Genomic DNA, 7,900 nt, shown 5'->3' with positions numbered 1-7,900 from the left:
ATTATAATTAAACAATTGTACTTTCTGTGTTGCAAGGCTATGAAAAATTAATACTTTTTGTGTTGTAAACTAGAGATCAAATGGATCACACATACCTCCTTGAAATTAAAATCTTCAAACATGTTGAGCTACTCCTCTGTAAATATTTGTTCAAGGGGTTGGGAAGAAAAATTATAGGGGTCAAATGGTAAGAAAAGTTAACAGATATAGATAAATTACATACAACAAATCAATACCATGTAACAAACACAATATATCACATGCTCATAATGGATTAATTCCTTCTTTTATTAAAATATAGCATTTAACAAAATCATGGGTTATAGATGATGGTGTAGTCTTGACTATCATGGTGATACTTATTGTAACATTCTTCTGGTGTAAGTCCAAAGCACTTGTCGCTATCAGGTGATATTGCAGAATTAGATTCTTGGCCGATACTAGTGCTTGAAACATGTGAGTTTTCAGTGCTTGCAACCAAAAGCAAAGCCAAGATAATGAAATTGAGACTCTTCGACATGTTATAATTTCTAAACTTAATTGTAAACAACTTAATTAAAATTAAAAGGAGGTGATGCATAAGAAATACATGAGGCCCTATATATATGAATGAATATTGAGAAATGCGTTATAGTGGCCTTTATAATGCCTCCATGAATAAGCATTATATAAATCATATTATGTTTACTTTTATTAACTACTGGCTTTAATATCTTGTTGCGTTATCATCAATGGTAACCAAAACAAACAACTAATTAATTTTATCATTTTAATATTATTTTATTCTTTTTTGTTGTTGTTTTTTTCTCTTTATTTAACCATATTCAAATTATTATTATCGCTATTGTGAAATTATAAATCTGAAAGTCAGTTTTTGCATTATTTTATTTACAATAACTTTTTAGCTATGTCTATATTAGTATATATCTTATATTCAATTTTTAGATTAATGTATTTTAGTATTAATAAATTCAATCACGATAATCTGATAACCGCTTAATATTAAAATTTAGTTTTCAATATTTATGTTATTTTATTAATTATAAAAATACTTTTTAGTAGATATATGTAAATTTTTTTAACTATACTTATTGTAATATTTTACTTTTAATATGATATTTATATATTATTTTTATGTTATGTATGTATGTATCTATGTCAGTTTACAGTAAGTATATACTTAGATAATGATCAAAGAATATAATAGTAAAAAGGGGTTCTATGTGAGTGATGGATCTAGAAAAACAATTTACCGGGGGCTAGAATACATAAGAATAAGATGTAAAAACTAAAATTTTTGGGGTTTTCAGGTTTATGGAGGTTCATTTTTTTCTAATAGATTTAATAAAGGGATTAATTAAATAATAGTAAGACCACCCATATGAGTTATTGTGGGCTTTTAATTAAAGAGTGGACTTTTATAATTCTTATAGTTAAAATTTAATTTTTATGAATTTATGAGTTTATGGGAGGCTGTTTTTATAAATCCAACAGGGAATATTTTTATAGATTTGAAGGGGTCTAATTAGAAACTCAAGTAATTTTCTCTTTAATTTTTAGAATTTATTTTCTGAAGCGAAACTCAAACCCCACTGATCATGTGCTAGATCTTTAGAATGATCTAATCTATACAAACCAAATATCTTCCTCTCTTTATGTAGTTAAAAATTAATTTTTAAGGGTTTTTTGTGTTTATGGGGACTATTTTTATAAATCCAACAAGGAGTATGTTTGCAGATCTAATGGGTTCTAATTAGAAATTTACCTAATTTTCTCTTTAATTTTTGGAATTTACTTTCTTGAGCGGAGCTCAAACCCACTGATCTGTGCTAGGTCTTAAGGACGAACTAATCTATACAAATCAAATATCACTCCTCACTCGTTCCTCATATCTTTTTTGCGTTTTGTCTATTATTGGCCATACTGAACCATTCAGTCATATTCATTGAGACTTTGAAAATGGTTGTTTATCTAATGGGATAAATGAAAAATCAACTTGGCAGAATTAATTTTTTGTTTTACATATAAGCATGTTATAGAGAAGACTTGACTAGAGAATTGAGTAATAAAAGGGCTTTTCCTTGAACTAGTAGAGTTGGCCAAAGCAAATCAAAGGCCCAAAAACAAACTGAGCTGCCGATTAAGTTTTGAATGATTAATAGTTGCTTTCATTATACAAAATACACCTACAACCACTTAATTTAAAAGGCCAACAGAGTGGTGCTGTTGGAGGTTTTTATTGTCTGTAAGGAGTTTTGTAAGAATATGAGAGAATTAACATGTTATTTTGAAAAAAATAATTAAAGTTGATCACGAGTGAGAGCTCCCATATTATGGAAACTCTCAAACGAGAAAGAGCTTTTGATATCCCAATATAATAATAAGTGACTGGCTAATTGTCGTGAGGAAAAGAAAAAAAAAAAGAGATGAATCATGAATTTGAGTTTAATTTTGGAATTTTGATAAATGGATTAAGTAAACATTTAATTTTCTAGTTTAGTAAATAATGTTTTTAAACAAAATGAATATTTGAAGTACATTGCAGAGTGCAAATAACCTCACTCATTCCTAAATTACCCACATGTTAATTTACTATTAAAAATAATTTTATGATAATTTCTACTCTAGACACCTACGGACTACACTCATTAATAATTTATAAATAAACTAATATTATTTTCATCTTAACAATTTACATCCCAGATTTCTTTTGTCGATCACAAGCGTAGAGATCTCATGGTTTCTATTTTTTCTGATCCAATCTGTAATATTTTTCATGCAATGAAAATCTTGGATATTCTTCTGCTAACTAGCTTTTAGTTATGGCTTAAGTGAAATATTGAAGATAAAAGGTCTAGGGTTTTAAAATTATTTTGGTGGTTGTAGTGAGAAAATAAAAACTACGCTATGGTAGTTGATAAGCAACAAAAGCATCAGACAAATCAACAAGAACCAAGGTCACCAGTTGTGACAAATATGGCAGTATTGTTGCCTTAGCTAAAGGGTTTACTGAGGACAGATTAAGGAAAGAACGACGCTGGTATACACTTCTAACGGACACAAGAGAAATCAGTGTCCATGATTGAAGGAGTCCAACGGCCACAAGCCAATTTTGATATAAAGCGCTCAACGTCATGATTCTCGGAAGTTAGTGTAATTGATACAATTTTGAGAACCTTTCATTTGTGCAAGCTTGATTTTGATAATTTGTGTATATAATGTAATGATCGAGCAAATACAAAAACAAGAAAACAAATTGTTTTCAATCAATCCTATATTTCTTTATGGTATCAGAGCCTATGGCTATAAAAATACAAACTAAGCCCAAACTCTCGATCCAGTCATTCCACCAATGTGCAAGCCTAATTTCCATCAAACTCAACAACAATAATACCTTCTTTGAAGTCGCAAGTCCTGCCACTGCCACTCAAAAGAAGCCTTGATCTAGAGCATCATATCAATGATGAAACAGTTCCACCAAGAAATATTTCTAGATGGAAAAAAGGTCAACAACCCTGAATTTACTATTTGGCAAAATAATGATGGATTACTCATGCCTTGGCTTCGGGGAATGATGAACGAAGATATAATGACCATTATAGTTGGATGCCTTTCCACTAGAGATATTTGGTTATTTGTGGAAGAGCACATGCTTCTGCAACTAAAGAACAATAATTTTGGTTGAAGAATAACTTTTACTCTTTAAAGAAGGGTTCCTTAGAGCTTAAAGAATTCCTTAAGAAATTGAAAGGGCTTTGTGACAAACTTGCGGCAATCGGCAAGCCTATGTTAGATGAAGATCAAGTATTTCAGATGTCACACGCCCTTGATAGTGATAGTAAGTGATAGTAAGTCTAAAGGAGAAAGAAAATGTGAACCATAACGAGGCCTTTTTTGGCCAGCAAGCTAGAGCAAGAAATCATCATGGGAGAGACTCAAAAGTGCAACCACCTATGAAGGTTCTAAAACCATGGAGGCTTTCTACACTCATGTAACGCATGTGGTAGCTTGTAGATAGTTCCATGTAATTATTGAGATAGGTAGATAGTTTTAAAGCATCATCTAGACATTTCCTTGTACCCTATAAATAGGAGGGGCCTCATTTGGCTCAACACACACAAGAAATCCAGCACTGACATATCTTAAAAGCACTATAAGCTTTCCTTGAGTAATAGAGTTCTTTCCTCCCATCTTGAGCAAGTTTGAGTGAATACTCTTTCCCACTTTTGAATCAAGTAACGTTGTGAGTGAGCAAGGTTGACTTAGGACCAAGAGATTGAGATTTAGCACCTAAGGCCCTGCGATTCAGTGAGGGATCGAGAGGGTCGTGATAGTTGGTATCAAAGCCATAATCACTCTTGGGGTAATTGCGTCATTTAAAAGGAAGAATGTCGGATCTCACTTATGATGACCAAAGGGGTAGGGACCAAAATCCCAACTTGAAAAAGAGAAAGAACCACAAGGAGAAGTCCGTGGATAGGCTGAACGCCATTGAGAATTGGGTTGTTCGTAGGGAGATTGTTGTCTTTGAGATAAAGGAGCGCCTCGAGTTCTTCATGCAAAATATGAAAGAGGTTGATAATCTTGAGGGACAAATGGTTGACTTAAGCCAAGACATAATGGTGCAACACTAAAGTCTCAAGAAGTTCCAAGCTGTAGTGATGAACTAAATCGAGGGGCTAAGAGCTCAAGTGGAGGAGCTTTACACGGGTCATAAGGAGACCAAGAGCAATAGGGCACTTTGAAAGAAGGTGGTGGCCAGCGAAGTGCTCACCACTAATGCCGTACCTTTAATAAAGATTGAGGTTCCTGAGACCAAAGAGGTACAAGGGCAAACGAAATGCCCGAAGAGATTGACAATTTTCTGTGGTCCATGGAGAGGTACTTCGAAACCACCAATGTTCAAGGCAAGCAAGAAGAGGTAAATATTACGATGGGGTATCTTGAAGATCACGCAACTACTTGGTGGCAATAGAAGCATGCAAAGATTATACGCAGGATGTGTATTATCAACACATGGGACTTGTTCAAGCGCGAGCCAAAGAAGCAATTTTATCCAGGGAGTGTAGCGTAAGAGGCTAACAAAAAGATGAGAGAACTGAAGCATACAGGGTCCATCTCGAGAACATGAACCCAAATGACTTGTTGTTCATCTTTATGGAAGGACTCTAACCATGGGCACAACGGGAGCTTCAATGGTACCAAGTGAATGACACCTCCACTGCCCTCACTGAGGTAGATATACTTATAGAATTTCGAAATGATGAATCATCTAAGCCAAAGAAGGATGATAAGCCCCAACATAGGAAATGTGGAGGTGCAAATTAAAAGGAGATAAGCTACCACATTATGATGGCTAAGAAAAATTGTCACAAAAGAAGGATGGTTTGAAGGACGGTAAGGAGAAAGTCAAGCGTAAACATAACTACTACCTTTGTAATGTGGACTATTGGGTGACAAACTGCCTAAAGAAGAAAGCTTTCAACGCCATGTTCAACGAGCTCGAAGAGAAACAACTAAAGGTGCCACCAGCTACAGTCGCCAACATAAGTTGCCTCTGAAATTTTAAGAGCTTATTGGTCCTAAAAAAATTATATTTAGATATTTCTATCAAATGACAAAAACTCGGTATGCAGACAGTGTGCCCTGTGATATATAATTTTTAAATGAAAATTGCTAAAGGGACTAAAGGCTGATAAAATGTTAATAAATAATGCCTTGTAGTGTTATAGTGTACGTTAATTGATGATGTTATATAGTTCATTTTATTAGTGCTTTGTCACTTTTTTAATCCAAATATCTAAATGAAAAATGTTGAAACGATTTCCTACAAAGTACTACAAAGATGACAATAAGATAGGAAATTGAAACAAGATTTATTTATAAAAATAAAAAATTTGCAAACAAAAGGATCTCACTATGTAACCATATATATCATTTTATTGAATTATTATTAGCCGGAGCATCAACATGTTTTTCTTTTATTCAAGGCTTAGTTATATATAATTAATTAAGCAATGGGATCAACAATTAAAGATAAAACACGAGCTTTAGTAATTTCTTGAACACCGTGTCCGTGACCTTCTCCAAATTGGTACATGCATTGAGACATCCTCGCCAAATTCATTGCAATCCCAACAAAAACGTCGGACACGAAATGTGGGTTTCCAAATCGATCACAGTTCATCTTCATCCATGTCTGAGCAATCAAATCATGTATATATTGACGAGCCTCTCTCTCTGAGACTCCAACTTCATGCATGTAACATTGAATTGATTTATGAACATCTCCCCTCTTCAGTTCATCCTAATAATTAATTCAATCAAACTTATTGTCAACAACATTAACAATTAACTAATTATCTAATAATCAGATTGTGAGTACTACAATTTGTTATGGAGAATATCCTATACTGCTGAGAATAATTCCTCAACTAATAATAAGAATATATTATGTTGTCAGTGGATATGAGATATCTTCCATAACAAATTTAATATTAAAAATGAATTAATTGTACTGATGATTTTCCCAAATCGTCTGCAAGTCGTAGAATTATTGATGACCAACGAATTATGTTGGGATAATCTTTCACGAATTCCAAGCCCTCCGTTGTTATTGGATTTGCTGTAGAAGTGTATGCATGGACTAGAATTACAGGTGTTGCTACCGAAATCCAAGCATTTTCCATGTACTCTTGGAGTGTTGGTATGTAGCCGTTGTCGTACCACTTGGCCTCCACTAAATATGTTTTGCATAGATTTGCCCACTGAAAGTTTTATTTTTGTATATCGAATTGATTAATATAATATGAAATACAAAAGCATAAATTAAATTAATTAAAGGGAAATAATTTCCAAGCACCTCAAGAATATTATAAATATAATTAGTCACCATAAATTTCGAATAATATCTTGGCACTAACTCAAATTTTAGTTTTATATCAACCAGATATTTTTTTATTAACTCTATTAGCTATCATTAAATAATTTAAGGTAAAAGACCAATTTACCCTAAAATGAAAAACACATGGTAAATTGGTGGTGCAAAATAATCTTTTATCTTATATTATTTTAATAGTGACTAACGGAGTTAAGAGAAAAGTGATCGGTTTACATAAAATTAAAACTTGAAATGATGTAGAGATAATACTAGTTATCATAGCAGTTATTTAAACTTTTTGATATTCTTAAGGTAATTGGAGAATAATATTCCTTAATCAAAATGAAAGGTTTAATCTACTAGTACCGCTTTCTTAAGATAAGAAATGACCATGCCAACTCCTTGATCCTGAAGAGCATCAAAAGCCATTTCATTTATGGAATTATGGAGAGCAAGAAAGCACAACTTCGTATAGTCTGGAAGTTACTCTATTGTAGTAGCGTCCCACCTAACAATGTAATACAACTAAATTAAAATAAAAGAGGTGTATAAATTTATAAATTCCTGAGTAATGATCTAGTGAATAATGTGCTCGCTTTATGCTGGGCAATACTATCACATAATTTATATAATTACTTCATAATTTTAACAATATTCATTAGGAATCACAAAATTATATCATGTGTCCAAGTGTTTATCATACGATGAGTACTAATCCTCAGTAAATCATTTTCCATACACAATCATACGGATAGAAATGACATTAAATAAAAGTAACCTCTCAACTGCATCCGTGAAAAGTTCAAGTTCGTCCAAAGTCCCATAGACATCATAAACATCATCTATTGTTGTTATTAAGGCATTGACCATTGTAGACATCCGTCTACTATATCCAAAATCTGGTTCGAATATCACCCTCACAGTCCAGAAGAAATTCTCCATTATTCTGTCTCTTACAAAATTCAACCTCTCCCGAAGTCCTGTTTTCTTCCACCACCTGACCACATAATTAATTAGCAT

General features: G+C 32.8%; 1 pseudogene; it reads right to left on the bottom strand.

Annotated features, from left to right (window-relative positions):
• Positions 1-6,010: 6,010 nt before the first annotated feature.
• LOC112095575 lies at positions 6,011-7,900 on the bottom strand (annotated as a pseudogene).

Source organism: Citrus clementina, unplaced genomic scaffold (genome assembly GCF_000493195.1).
Source record: "Citrus clementina cultivar Clemenules unplaced genomic scaffold, Citrus_clementina_v1.0 scaffold_1, whole genome shotgun sequence".
In the NCBI taxonomy this organism is placed as follows: domain Eukaryota; kingdom Viridiplantae; phylum Streptophyta; class Magnoliopsida; order Sapindales; family Rutaceae; genus Citrus; species Citrus x clementina.
This window is presented reverse-complemented; position numbering and strand designations above follow the sequence as displayed.